General features: G+C 35.8%; 1 long non-coding RNA gene across 1 annotated transcript; it reads left to right on the plus strand.

The window, feature by feature from the left end:
• Window positions 1-2844: 2844 nt before the first annotated feature.
• On the plus strand, window positions 2845-16658 carry LOC119617081. Its single transcript, XR_005233259.1, has 4 exons — window positions 2845-2947; window positions 4436-4594; window positions 14050-14131; window positions 14748-16658. It is a non-coding gene; the product is annotated as an uncharacterized LOC119617081 (long non-coding RNA).
• Window positions 16659-21561: the final 4903 nt, after the last annotated feature.

Here is a 21561-nt window from a genome sequence, read left to right on the forward strand (position 1 = left end):
TTGAATTGTTTTTTTTTTTTTTTAAGATTTAATAATAAACACAAGTTAAAGACCCACTGATATTAGTCCTTCATGCCAGAGTTGTAAACTTAAATCATCTTCTGGTGACTTGTTTCAATCAAACCTTAAAAATAAAGTTATGTTCCTGTTAAGTTAAGTTCAAATGCAATATAATGAAATCTTGCAAGATCTGTTAGAGCCTGACGTATGAGTTTTCAATGACTCTCGGCTATTACCACAATAAATTTTAGCTCAGTATCTGTGAATTGGACAAGCTTGTGGCCGTTTTTCTTTTTTCCAAAATTGATTAGCTGTGATAGCCACCTTGAATTGGACTGACTTCAGAAGTTGATCGGTTGTAGGCGTACTTCTGATGATTAGTTTCTGACAGTTTCATAAAAATCAATTTAAGTAGTTCATGAGATATTTTGTTAACATGATAGACAAACACATGCGCACACAGACAGAAACAAAAGCATTAACACCTTCTGTGAAGTGCATGTGTATTCACTATTTGTGGATACTAGCAGCAATTTTTGTTTTTCCAAATATTGACCATGGTTGGGGTACATTTTCATACAGTTTTTAGTTCCATTCAGGTTTCTGTCTTGTTTCACAATAGCATCTTTTACACCTTTAAAATGGTAGGCATCTTAGCTTGATCAAATGATACAAAACTTTTCAAAAATCCATTTGAATTCATGGTTGAAAAGGGACAAACTAAGAAAAAGAAAAGCCAAACAGGGTCAATACTTCTGCAAGACACTTCTTACTCAAAGAAAGAGGATTCTTGCTAGAGAACAAGAATACATTTGAAGAAAAAGGTTTATTATTTTGGTCTCTAATGGAAACATAAGAGCAGACAGAAATGCTTTAAAAATAAAAGAAAACCATCTTGGTGTCTTGCATTCATCTTTTTGTTTTCTTTGTTTTCAAATGTGTACTGTGAGTGAATCATTCATTTTCCCAGAAGAACATACAGTAAAAACACAGCTTAATCAATTTAAACCCACATGGTGTCATTACGATATGTTCCTTCAGTTCTTCAATCAATATGTACTTTCAATGAAGAAAAAAATTAGAGGCCTAGATTTCCTTGAAAGAATGCCTATCGTCTTTTGTGCCAGAGTCTGAAACTAAGGTCCTTTCATAAAAAAGGACAAGGTTCTAGCTGATTTGATCAAACCCTGTTAATGATGTTGTTCGCAATCTCATGCACAATTGAGAAGTTTGTTAGATGTGTTAGCACTCAGAGTATACTGTGGGGATAACTCAGCTTCTACCATGCCAATTTTTAGCTCAATATTTGAAAAATTGACAGAGTTAGAGCCATTTCGGTGTTGGCTAATGTCTGCTACATTTGGTGGCCATCTTGAATCGGGCTGATTTAAAAAATTAATGAACTGTAGATGTACAGCTAGTGATGACTGTCAGAGAGTTTCACTAAAATCTGTCCAGCAGTTCATGAGATATTGAGTTTTACAGCCATTTGATATTTTGCTAATTTTGCTTAGCTGTGACGACCATCTTGAAGGGGACTGACTCCAAACGTTATTCAGCTGTTTAAGTACATCCAATGACTACTTTTAACAGTTTCAATAAAATTTACTGGCTCATATGATATTTTGCCAACAACAAACAAATACACACGTCCACATGCATGCATACACACACACACACACACAAGCAAAAACATTTTCACCTTTTCACCCTTGATGAAACTTTTATTTATAATATTCTGTCTGATAGTTTTTGACAGTTTGTCAGCTGCTGTGGCTCACGTGCAGCTACAGCAGCCATATCCTCATAAAGAACATAATGATAGAGTATAGTGTAGCAATTTGTTGATGTTTTCAAACAAATTGTTGAGATTTTTTAATTTATTTTTTCCAAAGTAGAGTGAAGCAAAATTGCTTTCTTCCGTCGCTGACAATCAAAAACAACAGGAAGCTGAACAACAATGTGACAGACAGAGATGATTATATTGAAACTGGAGGAACATATTTCTCCTCTACAGAAAACAAGATTATTTGTTGGAAGTTTTCTCTCTCATCAGATCTACAGGGTTTGCTAGATGAAGAAATGCACAATCCGAGTCGATCCTTAAAGGTTTAGTATTAGTTTCACTTTCCTTTGTTGAGCTGGATTTTGTTCAACAAACAGATCCTGACTGAATTTACCTGAAGCAGTCATACTGCAGTTGCTCTGAATTCAGAAATGAACCTGCCATTTGTGGTGAAAGCTGTACAAACATGAATAAAAAATGAAATTAACAGAAATAAAACAGCTCTGTTAGTATCACCCGCCGCTGAAGGCGAGAGGTGATAATGTTTTAGCCTAAAATCAGAAGGAGATTCCAAGTTGCAGCCTTGGTACAGGAGCAACCTGCAGCATCCCGTGGATTTTAACATCTGTATCAGGATTAGTTGTAGCACATACAGTTTTACTTATAAACTGTGAACAGACTTGTGATGGATGGAATGTGACGTCAGCAAATGTCACAAAATAGTGCACATATGTTAAAACTGTTTTCCACAATTTGTGAAAAATGCACAAAGTATTTTTTATTCATGCATCACTGGGTTCCACTTGACAAACAGGTCCGAATTGTTTCAATTAAAACAGCCTTGTGGTTGCAATTACCATGCCTGATTAGACATGTTTTATCAAATTAGTCATGGGGATTACAGGAGGAAAAACTAAAACTATTTCTGTTAATGATGTTTCAAATTTACCAGAAGAATAAACAGATTTTAAACTGACCATGCAATGCATTACAGTTCATATATATATATATATATATATATATATATATATATATATATTTTTTTTTCTTCTGTTCCCAGGGTCACCCAAAGTCAGACTGATTTGCAGAGTATGGATACCTGCTGCATATGGAAACACAGATTGGCACTGATTGGTCCTATAGAGCCCCTCTTAGACTAGGGTATGTATTGTGCAGGATTCATATTGTTAGTGACCGTCAAGCATGACAAAAAAAAAGAAAAATCCAGGAATCTTTTATAGTGTCTTTGCTGAGTAAAGTCTTTTAAAACAGCATCCGTTTTTCATGAAAAAATTAGCGTTTTCTTTGACCTTTAAACTTTTAGATGCATAAATGATTCATGCGCAGAAAAACCATGTGTATGCTTTTTCTTGCATACAATTTAGGATTTATAAAAGACAAATGTGCACCAGAGCTTGCCTCACATGTTTGACCTGAGAGAAGATTCTAAAAACTAAGAGAGAAAATGAAAGCACTATGACACTATTCTTTCTTTATTTCAGTTTTATTCATATGTTCAAGTCTCCTGCCGAGTTTACCATCTCCACTTTACCATGCTGGGCCTAAAATGCTTTTCTGACATACACATATTGTCACTTTACATTCCACATCTTCAAATAATACTTTCATATATAGACTATTACATATTCCAAATAATTTCCAATAACTTTCTTTTCTTTTTTTAATTTTTTATCATTTTTTCATTTTTTTATCGTAATTGAATTATATTTTTAAATCGGCTTTTTTTTGCCTGTTTTTTAGGTTGTGCTATACATTGTTAAGGGCTTTGTGTTTCACTTCTGTTTGAAAAGTGTTGCGTAAATAAAGCTGACTTAAATTAAAGGTTGTTAACCCCAAAGAATAAACCTTTATGGTTTGGTGATCTTATTCTCTTAGATTCTGCTCTATTTGTACATAAGCTGGAGTCAGCTTTATTCACTGAACAGATTTTATTGAAACTTAAAAAATAATAATAATTAAATACACTTCTACAATTAATAAACCTTTTTGTCCAACCTAATTCAAGACGGCTGTCACTGCCAACCGACAATAGTAAACACAATTATGGCTATAATTCAGTCAATTTCATAGATATTCAGCTAAATGTTGGTGCAGTGGTAGCTGAAAGTTATTCCCAACACGTAATTCAAGAGATACCTATTATGCAAGATATTTGCTTAAAACTTTGGTTTCAACTGTTGGAGGTAATCCTGTCTGTTTGTAAGCAAAATTTCTCATGAACCACTAAGCAGAATTTAATTAGACTTTCAGAAAGTATTGACTTGATGTACCTCTACAACTCATTAACTTTGGGAAATAACCCAATTTAAAATGTCTGCTACTACTAATTGGCTTTAGTTAGTACAAAAATGGCTATAACTCAGTCCTTCACAGAAATTGAGTTAAAATTTGGTTGAGTAGTATCTGAGAGTCATTCACAACACAATCTGAGCACTAACACATTTCCCCCTTGCATGGAATCGCACATTACATTATTTTAAAGGTTTGATCAAAACACTCGCTTCATCATTTGTCAAAATAAGACGTTCTTAATCTAAAACTTTGGCATGAAACGTAATGGGTCACATGTATTCCTTTAAGGAACGTTAAGCTCTTGATTATTGTTAACTAATTTCTTTTCCTTGGTAGGAATGTTGTGATTCTCACAGGACAGTCAGTACTATGCTGATATATCCCAGCTGGGGAGTGACATGCTGCCTTCCCATCATTTCCTGCTCTACTGGCTCTCAGACATGGGACGACAACTTTATCATGACTAACTCACACAGATGTCCTTGGCATTTTAAGGTGTGTTATGCAGCTAGTGTTTCTAATTACTACTCTGCCATTTTGTTATCCCGGAGGACAACATCGTCTGAACACAAGCTGATGATCCACTCTGCCCTACACTGTGCACTCACCCATATCAACAAATCAAAAGTACAGATGACATTTGCCACTTCATACTAACAGGCTTGTAAAATTAGTGTTTTGGAAACAGTATTGCCAATTTGTTTCTTGGTATTTTTTCTAGAATCAGAATGGTATAAGCAACTACAGCAACAGAGTGACATTATCTCTCAGTACTTAGAAAGCTTAAACAGCTCAGTAACTGATTAAATAGGTTTTAATTACTAGGTTGTTAATATAAAAACTACTAAGACATACATGTTTTTAATTAATAACTAGTGCTGACAAAAATGTTTTAGAGTTAGCTTCAAGTTTTAGTTCAATTTGTGCATACAGCCAAACTCCTTAGTACCAGCAAAAGCTACTTTTGAAGTTTTTATTGTGCTTAGAAGAGCAAACAGCATTTTATTTGACTGAAAATGTGACAAAAGATTAAAATTTCAACACAAATTGGCACAAAATCAAATTGTTTTCTTTGTCACATTTTTACAACACTGAATCTGGATTCACCAGATTTCTTGATTGTACTTCAATTTCCTTTTGTTGCAACAGTGCCGCTGAAATAGCTATTGGTTACATTTGCTTAGATTTTATTATTGCTGAAAAATGAGACTTTGTGGAAAAAATGAATAGCTTCTGTGTATCATAGGGGAAAGTGATCACCACATTATTTTGTGAATAATGTTGTATCGTTGTCACAATTTGAGTCATTGATTTGGTTTCTGGTTTTGTATTAAACCACTTTCAATTTATTTATTTTATTTTAACTTCTGTGGGTTTTACTGAGAGAGTGGTTTGGGGATTTTGGTATTGGTATTAGTAAGAGGGAATGGGCAAAGAACCCTTGGGCAGAGCAGGGTCCTCATAGGTGGGCCCATTTCTCCCCAAAAGACGCTAAGCTTTTATTCAAACCTTTGTGTCCCTTGGATGAAGTACACAAGGTCTGAAACACTTAGCGTTCTAAGCTTTTTGGGATCAATGTAGGGTTCCCCAGAATTCTCCACCAAACCTGAACATGACTGTTCACTAGACAAGCACCATATATTCTAGTTATATTGTATCCAGCCCTTTCGTGGAGGAGAGCTTGGGACATACCATCTGCACCACAAGTTTTAAATGGGTCAAACATATTATTGCCCACTTTACTTTGCCTTTGCTAGTAATGTTTGCAGCTCTGCTCCAGTTGTCCTCCATTGAGTTCGGGAGATTATCAACTGTGACAGGTTGTGCAGACTCTTCTGCCCCAGGAAAATGAACCTGAAGCAGATAATGAAGCACACTTGTTTGTGTTACTGGCGATCCATCTGGTGAAACATTAAAGGATAGGTGGTTGACTGGGTCCTTTCCAAGAAGCTTGTAAAGCTTAGAAGAAGCACTTGGCCCTTTAACATCTTCACAAAACTTTATCTAAGAAAGATTTTGTGATTCATTCTCAGTTTTTTTAACTTATTTGCAGTTATAGGGTGGTACAGTCATCAACCGTCTGTGTCAGTAGATTTGACATAAAGTCTGTCTGCGGTGATCAGGACTGCAGGCAAGTCCAATCGAGTCTCATTGGGACACAAACTATTCCACCTTGTGGACAAATTCTGCTGGTTTTAGTTCAGTGATACGACCATTGCAAACATTACACCTCACATGATCTTATTTAATGCAGGAATAGTTGCAGCAAAACCTGCTGTGTCCAGCAGTGGAAATTTTCTGTTTAAAAATCCATTTATGAGACTAAAAATTAGAAGATGAATTATCAGTCAGCAGCTTGGAGCAGACAGACCGGACATGAACAGAACACAGAATATTAATGAAAGGGGGAGATAAACAACGGGACATTTTTTTCAACATGGTAGGCCCATTTTCTATGTCTGTAACTATTTAGATTGACCACAGGTGGATTTTATTGAACTAATTCTGTGGTTCCCTGTGTGTGACTGCAGTAGCTCAGTGGTTGGTTGTGCAGTTTTGTAAGATTGAAGGTGCAGGTTCAAAACTAGGTTAGGGGTGTATGCTTGCCATCACTTCTTTAGTTTTATATTTTTTTAGAATTACTTCACAGAAGTTTTTCCACCATTTAACTTTGTTTGTTTTAAGTATGATTGCAGGAACATTACTTCAAATGAAATGAGAAATCCAATAAATTTTAAGCAACATATATCTTTTTTTCACAGAAAATGTAACACATAAATGTGTGTGGCTGATTCAGTAAATGAACTAAAATGTGGTAGGCAGCCTACCTCCCAGGTATGCACCCATATTAACAAGTCACTTCATAATACAGCCCAGTTTTTGTTGGTACCAGGTATGTACCATGCAGATACCCAATAGGTATGTACACGAAATGTTTCCGGTAAGTAGCCAGTAGGTAGCAAGTATGTAGCCTGTAAGGACCCAGTACATACCAGGCAAGTACCAGATATAAATATTGTAAATACAGGATAACAAGTCACTTCATAATACATCCCCATACCTGGTCTGTACCAGGAATGTACTCAGTATGTGTCAGATACCTATACCTGGGGTGTACCAGATATGTACCTGGAAAGTAAAGTTCAAGTCCCGAGCAAGTATGAGGCTGCATTATGCATTGCCACCAAATACTAAATAAATCAGCTGAATCAACTGGACAATAAATTAGTCTTTAAACAAATAAACAGTGGTTTTACAGTGATTATTCTACTTCCAAACACCCAGCAAGAAGATACTGCATCATCAGACTTAAAGCTCCTGTTTTTTTTATGAGGGAATTTGTGTGTGGTACACAAAGTGCATGCAGGCAAGAGCAGAGAGGAAAAATGAAACACCATTTTTGACGTGATTGCTACGATTTTGTTGCCCTCACATTTGTGCTCTGTTATTCGTTGGTGTTTACACATACTAGGTTTAAAGGCTGTGGCTCTAAAACATCCTGAACACAACAAAAATGGAAGAAACAAGGAGATTACAGGGGTCAGTGGCTTTATGGATAAATACAGCACACATCTACAGATACATACACATTACTGGGTCATAAGAGAACAGGCAGGCCTGAGCAGAAACAGACATTTACCAATGCATTTGAAGAAGCTTTATGTTTTTATAGAAGCAAAAATAGGAAATATACATACATACAGGACATAACACATGTATGCAGATCAACATGAGTTATCTTTATATTGTTTTAGTTTTTTTTGAATACAATAAAAAATCGGCTCCTGAAATCTCAAATTTCAGAGTCCTTCCCACTGAAACAAGAGAAAACTTGGTAGCCACAGTCGGTTTTACAAAGATCACGATACAAAAAGATTTACTTGAAATAAACAAAGAAAACATCAAGCATAGTCTAATAATGGTTTCTTAATAAAAAGAATTACACTTGTTACCTTTTCTGTTTTGTTTAGGGTTAGACATGCATGCATTTTATTTCTCCCCTGTTGAAAATCTAACATAGCAGTGCTAAAAATATTACAAATTATTTTGCCGAAATACAATAGACAACCTGATTTTCTTTTTATTTTCACATCTCAAATAAAAAACAACCAAAAATAAAGCTTTTAATGTCTGTTTGTCATCCTGTTGATTAGCAGACATGAATAATAGTAATTGTTGTACACTGTGAGCTGGTTAAGTGTGTTAAAAATTTGAATATGTTGCAGAATTAGCACCTCAAAAAGTACCCAGCACATTCTGATGTATTTGCTAGCAGAAGATAGTGGACTAAGTCATGCAAAAAGTGTGTATTACAGTGACATATTTAACACCATACAAAAATCCTCAGTTATTCAATATGCACCCATTGATATGTACTGACACTTAACACAGTCATTTAAAAAAGAGGAAATTTTATCATAGAATGCTAAAATCTCCAAAAAAACCAAAACATTTATCACATTTGTGCAACTGAATAAATCACACACACACACACACACACACACACACATTCAAGGAGAGCAGAACAACAAAGTTGTTTGAAAGCAACACAATTCACAAGGTCTGGGTAATGATGCCACGAGCGCCTCAAAAGAAAGGTAGTGTTCTTTTCCAGAGCTTGGCAGATGGATGCCATGAATAGAAGAGAAAATATCATGCCTAACATGAGGAATCAGAAAAGATAAAAGTAGTGCTTGCAGTTTCCATGACTATAAAGATGAAATTTTCATCTCTGTGAATAAACCATTCCATTTCTAAAGGGACTAGAATGATTCCAAAGATCAGCCACTGCCAAGAGCTTTAAAACATATATGGCCCTGCACTTCAATGTGATTCAAAGTTTTTTTATTGTTATTCTACAAAGAAAAGAGGAAATACATTTTTCCTGAAGCTGAAATATATATATTTTTAGAAGGCCAAGTGTTGGAGCTATACTTGGTTGTTTGAATCAAATAAAATAAAATGTAAAACAAATATTGAGATTAGAAGTTCTTCTTCAGATAATACAGTCTGATCTTTGACTAATGGCTGTTGTTGTTTCAGAGGTTCTTGGTCTTCAAGCAGAACCCCAATTCAAATAAATATCGTGATTTGAGTTTGATTTCCAGATTTTGTGCTGTCAATGTATAATAATGTAATCAGAAAAAGAGAAAAACAAAAAATACAGTTCAAAGTTGTTGTTTTTTTATTTTTATTTTATTTTATTTTATTTTTTTTTCAGTGTTTTGTTTGTATTTACTGGCCACCACTCTGTCATTACTTTCAGAACTCAATTTGGTACTGAAGCCAAAAAGCTGCAGGCCACAGTGAATCCAAACATTTGGTTGTTTACACGAGCAGCTGGAAACCAACAAAGCCCAAAAAACTAACCACCATCAAGTCAACAGAAGGGTTTTCTCTCTCTCTCTCTCTCCCTCCCTCGGAGAAGCATTAAAACAAAAATGAACTACTGTAGAAAAGGCCACACACCACAGACAAGACTGATTAAAATTTATCTGGTGCTGTCATGGTTGAATAAACTAACAGAGCAAGAGGAATTAGAGGAGCATAACTGATCGGAAACCCAGAAAAATATTGAGTTATAAACATCTTAATTCCTGTGTTAGAAAGTTGTTTTCCTGGTCATCTTTTTGGTTATTGTCATTATAAATACACACCTATCAGAGAACTCCTTTGTGTGTGTGTGTGTGTATGGGATGTATGGAAGTCAGTGGAAAGTCCCTGCAAAGATAGAGAGACCGACGTGTGTGTGGAGGTGGAGATAGGGGCTTATACACATGCTCATATTGCAAAGTGGCCTTTTTTAAAATGAACATTAAAAATGGATGAGAAATGAATACTTTTTTAATTTCAGTTATTTTTAGATTTGAACATTTTTATTAGCCCTCAGGCAGAGTTTTAGAAAAGTTTTTTTAGGTTAACATATCAAATTTCCAATAAGGGACTAAGAAATAAAATTTTGTTTTGAGAATTGAATGTCTGAAAGCAAATTGTCTTTATTCTAGACAGATCATTAAGCATAGTTAGGTTTTTATGAGGGGTTTAATATTGGTCAAAATGTTATGGTGATGTCTGGTTGTTGCAACATCTCCCCGCGGATTCAGACATCAGTTCTAAGGACGCTCCAGCAGCTTCAAGGGTTTTCATCCAGATACAGCAGAGTCACACAGGTTTGCAATGCAAAAAATAACAGTGATTTTTATTTATTTCTTCATCACAAGACAGAACAGTGATGGACAGCTCCAAGCATGGAGTAGTCTGAGGCCTCAACAAAACAATTAAAATTTAGATTACCAATAATAATTAAAAATCCAGTGCCATTCTATCTCCCCCAGCACAGCTCCGTGAACCCCTGTCCTTCATCTCCCCCAACAACCGAGCAACAACCACATTCTGTAAGTTTAATGAAGAACTAAAATCACTACTCAACCAAAATTCTAATGTCCTTCAGGAGCTCATCTCTTTTAGCAAAAACCAGAATCACAAACAGGAACTGCATTCAAGTCTCGTGTATGGAAATTTAAGGCTTAACTTAAGTCCATTGTAATCCCTCTGCTTTGATTGATGACACGCTCGTGAGGCTTATTATGCCACAGCTCACTATTAATACAACAAAGTGTGTGTCTTCATGCAAAGCCATGTCAACAACTCACATCACATATGGGCTCATTACACAGCCCCTCAGCTGTCTGGTGAAATGTTCATCACTTTACTTTATAAGTTTTCTAATTTTACAACACCAGTTTGGCCTGATGTCCAGTGGATTTTTTTCACATGTTCAAAACTAATTGACAATTCTCCACTTGTATTGTTGTCTGTTTTTTACTTATTACAATAGGTGGTCTCAAAGCCCATGATTGGTGGATATTTAAGTTTCCTGACATTCTGATCAGAAGCCAGCATATTCCCAATAACAAGTGGTTTCACTTTGAGTGTCCTCTGCTGTTTTGGATCGTGTGTTAAATGAGCTGCTGCAGCAAATAATCATTTCCAAGAAATCTAAATATCATTTGAGGCAAGGCACTGTGCACATGAATCTATGTTTTTGGTGTGCAACAGTCATGCTCAATGTTTTGCGCATTCTTGAAGAAGTCTCAGAGATATGCAAAACATTACATGATTGTAACAAATGGATCTAAACCAAAGAGTGCTGTCTATGCAACAAATTATAATATTTACTAAATTGACAAGGATGTAACATAATGTAAACTAAATTTCAGCCAGTCAACATTTAATCTGTGTTCAGCACCATGTATGGTGTTACAAACTGTTAGGTTTTCTTAAACTTTATGCAAGCCCATCTATATTGGCTAAATATATATAAAAAAAAATCCAAAATCCTTTCCTTGATGTGAACTGAGGATGAAGCAGTTGGAAGCATAAGTACAACCATGCATCACACATCTGACAAGTGGCATACATGAATCAAAATCGAATGCATTTTAGTGCAAAAATCAGAAAATGTGAGCATGTGCAAAAATCCTGTGAAGGACCTGTGAATTAAAAAAAAAACAGAATTGTTACCATGAGAAGAGAAAATATGATTCAAAATCCAGAAAACTATGATAGTAAAAACATAAAAAGAATATTATTTAAGAGAACAAATGGGAAAATATATAAAGACAAACTGATATACTACGCCCACTGCCCATGCATATAAAGCTTGAAGGCAGCCCAGAATGAGGTTCTTACCTGTAAATTCCCCTCTGGAGTTTGATAGGAAAAAGACCACACATCAACCTTATGGAGCGTGACAGCAGAGTCATAATCCTGTTCTTATTTATAATCTTAATTCAGATAGACTGAAGCGCCCTGAGGTAAAAAACCTATCAAACACAGCTGCATAAAGGTGTTATACTACCTGTCAAACAGTTAGTGACATTAATGATAATCTCAATATTTCTTTAGTTAGACATAATGTTGATCAAACCTTTTTTAAAAAGTGTCAACTGAAAATTAGTAGCTTTATTAGGGGTATAAGTTTAATCTCAGCTCTTAGAATGATTATGTTTTGACTCTCTGTGTTACATGAATGCTGCTGCAGAAGATTTATTTATTATTGAATTTTTTATATGAAAAGAATGCCAATGGCACAGTGGGCATCATTAATGGGAACATTATTCTTTTACAGTCATCATGAGTTCAAAACTGTTCAATATTAACTGAAGTTACAATCTCTTCATTGATTTTAAAACATGTTGCATTAACGAGCAGGAGAAAAAAAAAAGGTTGGGCCTAGAAATGTAAAGCAGTGGGATTTCTTTGGATTCCATCAAATCTAGCTTTATTAAAATCAATAACGTGAACCACCTTCAGACTCTGAATGATGGACGGCTTCACACACAGATTGCGTGCCCAAAGCAAGCTGTAGGCTATGTTCTGCATGTGATATGTCAGCCTGTGGTGTTCGAAGCTGCACTGTGGCACAAATAATTCATGTGCTTCGTTCTTCTTTAGTAATGACTGGCTAGTGGTGAGCACTCAGCCAGCTTTGGACATCACTTTTTTCCCTTCTTCCTTCAATATTGTTCTACTGCTGTGCACCCTCAGGAACCAGCAATGTGAAGAAAAAAAAACCCAAAGTGTCCAGCTGAGAGGGTTAAGAAGTATTTTCTCTTTATATCATTTTGAACTTCCTCTTGTTTTTAGCTCTAAAAGTCAGACACACAGAAGCTGCTTTTTATTTATACTTCTACACTGCAGTGTGTGAGATGAGCAAATCAAAAGCTTTGAATGTAATCATCTTTTTTTGAGCTCCCACTGAAAACAACTGTTACACGGAGGAAGAGCAGCTGCACTTCGTGTAACACTCCATGTAACACTCAGTAACTGAGCCTGAAGTAAAGACATGGCTACAGTGAATGCTGAGGGTATAATAATTTAGCAGTTTATATTTGTTTTACACATTAAAAATAAATAAATATTTGAAAATAGAAAACAGACTTACACCCTAAAAGACAGGAAAATATTTACGGGAAATGTAAAGGGATTTTATTTCGATACCCAAGAACAGGGGCAGGTGGTCTATTTGGGCCAACCTATATGATATAGATGAGCATGATAAGGAAATTACTGTCCGCCAATGTTTAAACATATTCTTTCACATTATGAAGAGATTTAAACATCATAGGAACCATATCAGTACAAGAAAAATGCTAAATTCTTCTAAATAGTTTTTTTTTATATCCCAAATACAACAGCATAAGATTTTGTTTATGTTTATGGGCATAAGTGTCTGACAGATGCTGGGCCACACCTCCTTGATTTGCTGTTTATTCGAGCTGATTTTGTTCAGCCCTAATTCTAAAGCTTTAAGCCATTGAGAGTGAATGTAACATGACATGTTTGCTGACTGCAGATGGGGAAATGTAGCAACGGGAAGCATTAGCATGAATACTAAGAATCATTTACATTCTTGTTCAATTTCACAAATGGATGAATGAAAAATTGTATCTTTAACACACTGGCTGAGTTGTCTGTTGATCAGCTTTTAGCTAAACCTAAAAACTTCATCCAGAAAAGTGTCTCGTCTTTCAATAAGGTACATACTGCTGAAAATACACCATGTCTTCTTAAACTTTCCTGACATGTGGACTAGAGGTGCTGTGGAACTAGCAACCTTGTGACTAAAGAATGGCCAGACCACCTCCTGATCTACAGCTGCCAGTACATTAATCCAATTATATTTATCTCTAAAGATAAACAGAGGCGTTTTTACAAAAACAAAATGTTGTCTAAAGGAATTCAATGTAAAAAAAACCCAGCAACAACAAACTAAACAACCCATCAGTTGTCCAACCTACGGTCTGCCTTGTAGACAGTCAATAATCCAGGCGCTTGTGGAAGTATTCCACAATATACTTTCTCCTTAGTTTTCAGTGCTGACTAAATCTGAAAGCACTAAAGAAATCAAATAACATGATCCTCATAGTGCTACTTGATTTGTTCAGGTGGGAGAGAGTTTGCTGAAGAAGGAGTGATACAGCTTCAGTCCAGCCCGATGGAGCATAAAGCTGCAATGTGCCCTGAAAGGTACTTGATTATTTAGTTGAGCCAATAACAGTGTCTCTTAAACTTTAATGATATGGGATCTTAAAGAAGCTGGTTTTTGTCAATAAGGGCAGATGGGTGAGATTTACCCAGGAAGGATGTTTTCAGCATTAATGGAAACTTCTCAAGACTCAGAGTAAGATTGAAGATATGCTGTGCAATCCTGCATAGCTACACGGTTTATCTAAGTGCCACTTCACCAGGCAGAATGGGGAGGTAGATGGAGTCTCTGATGTAAGGAAAGGTGTTGCTTAGGCTGTGTTAAAGGTAGTATCTCTCAGACTGTGACTAGTTGGTGAACAACATTCACTAGGGACTCAATGTCCAGAGTCTCAGGCTTGGCTTGCAGTCTTGTCACTTGAATTTTGAACATGTTTTAAAAAACAGTGCAATAAATTTTCTCACAAAATAGTTACAGTCATCATGAGAGTCTTGAACTTTTCTAAACACTTTTAAAATTTTGATTCAGGTATCTTCAACCTCTTTCTAGAGCACAAGGGCTGGGAGCTCTCCTATGACAGAAAAACATGACCAGGTCTAAAAACCACACCAGTGATCTACCCACTCACCCATTTTCTTTACCTGCTTTTGTGTGCAGGATTGCAGGGGAGCTGGTGTCTATCTCCGGCAGTCCTGTGAGAGGAGAGGTACACCATGGACAGGTCGCAAATATACCAGTGATAAATAGTAATAATATTAATAAAACACTAATCTAAATCTGCCTATCTTCATTTCTCCTGCAAATTTAGGTAGGAAATGAAATAGTGTGAATACCCTAAAATACAGTTTTACAAGCCGCACACTCAAAAGTAAGCCACAGCTTTCAAAAATCGGCCACTTGATTGCAAACACTCAGCATTCAGTGTGACTGCAATTGAAAATCTGTATATTTTCTGTTTAATCTCCAGCTAGACACAGTTTAGTTAGCTACCACCTTAAGGTCTATGACTGAAAGGCAGGTTGAGAGGTGTGGTACAAATCAGAGGTTGACTCTGCTTACAGCTGCTAATCAAAATCAACATTAGAACACAATAAGTTAAAAAAGTTGTAAATGAACAAAATTACATAAACTGAAAAGCAAATCCAGAATAGTTAGTTGAACAGTAATGATGGTAGCTTTGCAACAAGTCTTGTCCAAATCTTTAGTTGTTTGTAAAAGTATGTGTCAAGAAACTAAAACACAATGTGCTATTCTGATAAAAGACGGTCATGTGTGATTGTTAATAGGCTCACAATATATATTATACATTTATATATTATATTAATGTCCCTTTGACTCTTGAAACAGATGCTTTGAACATTTAACAACACCTCTCTCTGTTGCAGCTATTTGAATATTTTATTCCACAGTGATTTGAAACAAACAAACAAACAGACTGTTAAATTCTGGTTTTATTAATCTTTACCACATTATTAAATCTGGTCCTCTGATTTTTGAATAAATCATACAATCACTCATTTGATTTATTTCCTTCTGTTATTGTTCTCCATGAAGAAGTCTTCTTCGGGCTGCTACAACGCTTGTTATTTAGGCAGCTGAAGTGAGGTGTTTGCCATGTCTGCTGCCAGGGGTGCAAAGTGTTGTGTGACCTGTAAACCTACCCTGGAGAAAAAGCAACTCCTCTTGAACCAAAATAAATCTTCCAATTCATTCCTTCATTGGAGTCCACCTCTTACTGAGTTAGATAAGGAGCTGTGATGCTCTGTGAACACAATCCCAGACATCTCTGTCTCAGACTCACGAACCACTGATCTTCTCATGTGATATCCCAACGACTTTCTGGGGAAATTTTAACAGTTTGTTTTTGGCCGCTAGCAAAACTGTGAGCATTCAAAACAGATGAACAGACTGAATTCACATTTTACTTCTTAGTTTCCACTAGTTCTTTTATTTTATTTTTTCCACTAATTTGAGTTTTTCTGGTCAACAATTTTGGCATCCCCGACATTTTTACTTTCCATAGCTGTCAGTGAAATTCAATCAAAGTTTTGTTAAATTGGTGGGTATTGATTTGTTTGAAATGTCATGACTGAATATACAATTTAGCATTGGCATTTCACAGCTTATTTCTCCTTTTTAACATTTCTAATCTTTACTGTATATTTCCAGCTGGGATGTTCTGTTCAGTTGTTTCACTACCATATATATATATATATATATATATATATATATATCATGTGTCATGATCTTTAAGTCTTTATTTTAACTTTTATTTTTTTAAGAGAAATGCCACCAGTTAGTGTTTGGATGGCAGCTGACTAAGGTGGTTTACTAGGTCTAGGTTTAACCTGACCAAATGTAAAATAAACCAACTAGTGCTATTAAGTAACAGCAACTTCTGAAAAAGAAAAAAAGTTTATTGTAAGAAAAAAAAAATCCTGCAGTTCTTGAAAATATTTTATGGTACAGAGATCCTTTTTATCATATCTCATGTCCACACTTTGTGAACTTACATTAGGTAAAACATAAATGCAGATGAAAAAAATAATAAAAATATAATAAATACAGCTTTACCATTTCCAGTATCTTGTGTTATTTGGTCCACTACCAACTTATTATGACATCTGCGCTGTGTTTGGTGAGTAATTTCTATTATTTTGCCCCATAGTCTGCAATTTTCTAAAGGTTACAAGCAGAGCTAAGGCATTTGTGTGCAAAGCTGGCATCATTTTAAAGGTTAGACAATATACAAGGACAACATTAACTTTTGGACCTCTTGAAATAAAAGCACCTCCTCAGAGTGCCTTCTCTGCTACTGCAAGGAGAAATATTTATCTGAATCATTAAAGTGAAATATAGAGCATGCATACATAGTCTCATTAGCACATTCAGTGAAACACTGCCTGTTGGAGCTGCACAGATAAAAAAAACGGCTTTTACATTCTTTCTTTTATGTATTTTTTTCTTTTATATCTCTGCACATGCTACAGGAGCTATAATGCTGTGATGATAATGTGCAATAAATTGATAATTGATATGAGAGATGAGATGCATTTGGCTACTATTTAAGAGCCCATTGATTTATACTTCATGGTAACTGCTCAGTGACAAATTGTAATTGTAGCGCTGATGTATTGTCTCACTTGACTACACTGGGTCTCAGCTGGGCCCAAGCATAAGTCCTGTTCAGAGCCACTTTTTGAAGCAGCTCATTATTAACAGAATGCTGACGTCTGCAAAAAGTCACACTGGCACCGTTTAAAGGAGGGCTGGGTGCTGGGAGGCTGTACGATTAGTCAAGAATAAGAGCCTGAAGTTTAATTAAAGTCATCAGGCAATTAGAAGCCAGCACGATAGTGCTTTACAATGCATTTCTGTCTTGTCCATTACCCGGGCTTAATCAAAGAAATCCCTCCACTGATGTTATGAGCTATAAATGCTACAACAAAATATGGGTCAGTCACATGGAGACCACTGTTGTAATAAAGCATTTGGTATTTAGTTACATAAACTATGTGTTACTATTATTATTATTATTAGAATATTTAAATGTTGTAAACATAATTGGAATGTAATGATATGAAGATTTACCGAAATGAATTAGGTTACACTGAAAACATTTTTTTTTTTGGTCATCTAATCTAAAATAGTTGTACCAAAGTTTCACTTTAATGCTGTAGAAAAAAAGAATTTATTTTCACACAAGCAATACATTTTAAATTGTGTTTTTTGATGGCCAGTTTTAACACATGGTTGACTAATTAGAATGTGTGAAGGATGAGTAACAGTGTTAGCGAGGTGCAGACACAAAGTGTCAGACTCATCAACATTATTCTGAAGTGTTAGAAAATGAGTGGAAACAGGAGGGGGAAAATGATCTTGATCAAGTACACAGCCATTGCAACGCTTTATAATGATTCAGTAGTGTCAATATTTATTACTGCAGTTCCATTAGCAATGACTTTTGCTCATTACTATGTGTGCAGACGCTCCATGTGACCTTCACAAACCCTGCTGTTTTTGTTGTGCTTGCATCAGATTGAACTGGATGTGGTGAAAACAAAGAGAGAACATCTCCTCTGCCGTCATACGCAGGCTGTCTCCCTTTATATGATGAGGTCCTAATGCTAAATTAAAACTTTATCTGGAGAATAAAAATAAAGGAAATCAATACTTGAGGTTACATAATTGAGTTAAATCAATTTGTGATGCTGTTTGCTTCAGCTTGGTTTGTTTGTGCCCCTCACCCCTTCTACACATTTCTTTGTTACAGATTGGCAGAACAATAAACTTTACAGATTGGGGAAAAAGGCAAGCTCTCAATATAATAAAAAAATGCTCACAAAATAGCCTTGAAATGGGTTTTCAATTATTCCAATTATTCAATATTTAATAAATTACTATAACTAGTCACAGCGATGTCTAAAGGCTCTTTTCTTTATCCTCTGCACATAAATCTCAGATCTGTTTTTATTCAGATGATCATGTGATGTGAGAAAATGCAAATCAGTAGCAGTGTTATTTTCCCACAGGTCAGGAAGATATTGATAGGAAAATTCTATACTAACATTGTGGCTGTTATTTTCTAAAACATGTCACTTGGACCACGGATAAAATCAAGACAATACAATAAAATATATAAAAGATGTGATTTGGTGAAACTGTAACAACATTTGTGAGTACTGTGGTGTAAACTTGGCATGTCCCGATGACAATCCAATCACTTCCAGCAAATTTCCATATTTAGGCAGACCATGGTTGGAATTCAGTTGAAAATGACTATGTGCCATAAAAGGTTGATATATTACTGATAGTTTTGTTATTTTACTGTTTTTCAGTCCAGTCTGGTACATGAACACATTCGCATGTCACACATGTCACTTAATTCTGACCTATGAATTATTCAGACATAAATAGGCAATTGATAAAGAAATTAGAAATGATTTAGAACTTCTGCACAATGCTGTGGTACGGATTTGAAGGTGAAGAAGTGTTATTTTATCTTTCTTTGATGGATATTAATATTTTTAACATCACACCACACAGCTAAACCAACCGCTTAGTTTGCATTCTCAAGTAGCAATGGTGTCAAACTGGTTGTGAGCTGATTGCATGCATGCTGGGACTGTGCAGGTGGATTTGAAGAATATTAAGGCTCATCTCGATTGTCCGTTCTGTTCCCTGTGAGTAAAGACATGTTTTCACCTCAGGAACCTTTTCCAGAAACCAGGTTAGTTTTCTGGGGCTATTCTTTATCTCCCTCGATTTCCACTGTAATTACCAGGGTAATTACAGATTACCCAAGTAGAATTTTACCTAAAGGCCCTGGTGTAAATGTAGTTCTTTTGAGATTAGTCTGAGCTTTCAGGATGGGGCTTGTGATGCAGGGAAATTCTGACTGGTCTGTTCTCTTCATTTTATTTCACCACCATATTTAAAATTTAACAACATTTTTTAATCTTCTTCATCATTTTGCTGCTTTCTACAATTGTCTGATAAAAAGTCATACAATAGATGGACTGACAGTGAGATAGAATTGCTGGTAAACATTTGCTGCGAAGAGGAAATAAAGAGTTGTAGTCAGCCATCTGTTTTGACCAAGTCTGCACAAAGTTATTTGTTAAACTAGTGGAGATCGGCATAGTTCATGAGTCAAAGCAGTGCAAAGAAATATATATAAAAATAAATAAAACAAGACTACTATCAAAGATGACAACAGCAAACCTGATGCAGATCCTCAGTCTTCCAAGACATGGCAAATCCAAAATGTTTCAAAACTGAGAATTTAAAAACGAACCATAAGCGAAACAACTTCAACCACAGGATAAAAGTCCAGTTGCTTTATTTTTTTAAATGTTTTGGAACAGCAAGAGTGGCTCAGATCGAAGTAGGAGCAAGTGACTGACATGGCCACATAGTTTGGGCACAGACCAGCCTTCTGTGGGCCAGCAGGAATGAAAGACACATTTGTTGTCCTGCTTGAGGTCATGAAAACAGAAAACGCTAACGTCAATGAAATGGAAGAAAGTAAGTCATAAATTCACAGCTTATAATTCATGCTTCATGTGCATGGTGCGTCAGTTGCTTTAAAGGTGTTTCAGTCAAAGCAGATGAACAAATTCTCTTAGGTTGGTGGAAAACACCACCTGCTGCCCGTCGCTTATTTCAGTCATAAATAACACGATACTGTAAACAGTGGAAAAGTGGAAACAGCCCAAGGAGATCAATAGTTCAGGGTAATCAGGTTCCAGGGAATAAAAGTTCCAGGTAGCACAGTGGAAACGCAGATTTAGAAAAGCATTGACCAGTTTACTCGGGAATTTTGTTTGTGAAAGTTCCCCACCAAAAATTCTGTCGATTTACATGAAAACGTTCTGGCAACGAGCCGTGCAAGAAAATCTGCAGGTGAAAGATTTGACACACACGGACCACTTTCCTGTTCAATCGCCTTCCAACTCATGTACTCTCTTTTCTGTCTGATCCCTGTTCAGCTATTGTGGCCAATAACACCCCGAGATAGCTTAAGAAGCATAATTAGCACATAAGCCTTTGTGGCATTGTTGTCTCTGCCTAAAGACATGTTGGAGCGCACTTTGAATAGTTCATGCCAGAAGCCTTAAGCCATGAGTCAATCAGTGTCTCAGAGCTCATATGGCAGCCGCCAGCTCTCACATGTTAATTAGAGATGATTTTCCCTTCTGGCTGCAGTGCAAGACAGTTACAGCAAAGGTGTGACAGTTTGGGGAAATATGCAGGAAACTTCCAAGAGCTCCGTTTGGCTTTTGATCTGCTGGGATTGCTGTTATCTATTGTTCCATTTCATTTGTGGTGGTAAATGGAGATGAAAGTAGTGCCACACTGACATCTACACAGCTGACAGCATCTTGAAGGCACAGCTCTGCTGCGAGAGTTTCACTCCATGCTCACATTTCAGTTTACGATTTTCTTTTTTTACAATAGTTCAGAATATAAAGTATTCACTGTAAGGAACAATATTGTAGAATAAGATTGTCTGAGATATAGAACAACCAGAATAAGAACAATGAAGAATATTGAAGTCCATTTTTTTTAAAGCATCCTGAAGCCCTCAAAAGAGAGAGATGATGAGAGGTAGAGAAGACCTTGTAACTTTGGGTCAATTTGACCCAAAGACCACAGGAGGGTTAAAATAAGGTTTTTAGCATCTTAAACTATTGTTAGAATAATTACCAGAATTTTTCATTATTGTCTGGCTTTAGATTTTTTTTGAATCTGGAAAATAACAGTAAAAAAAAAAAATCAGTAAAAAAAATAAATAAATAAAAAAGTTAGATAGCCTGTATGTTTTGTGAAAACCTTATTCTTACTGTTACTACAAGATCAGCCTCTTGCGATCTGTTAGCTACAGCTTAAGATTAGAACATAGAAGGAAACAACAAGTGGTGTGTGCTGTTTAAAGAAAGTGAACACTTTACTATTCTGGCACTTAAAG

Source organism: Kryptolebias marmoratus, linkage group LG6 (assembly GCF_001649575.2).
Source record: "Kryptolebias marmoratus isolate JLee-2015 linkage group LG6, ASM164957v2, whole genome shotgun sequence".
Lineage (NCBI taxonomy): Eukaryota > Metazoa > Chordata > Actinopteri > Cyprinodontiformes > Rivulidae > Kryptolebias > Kryptolebias marmoratus.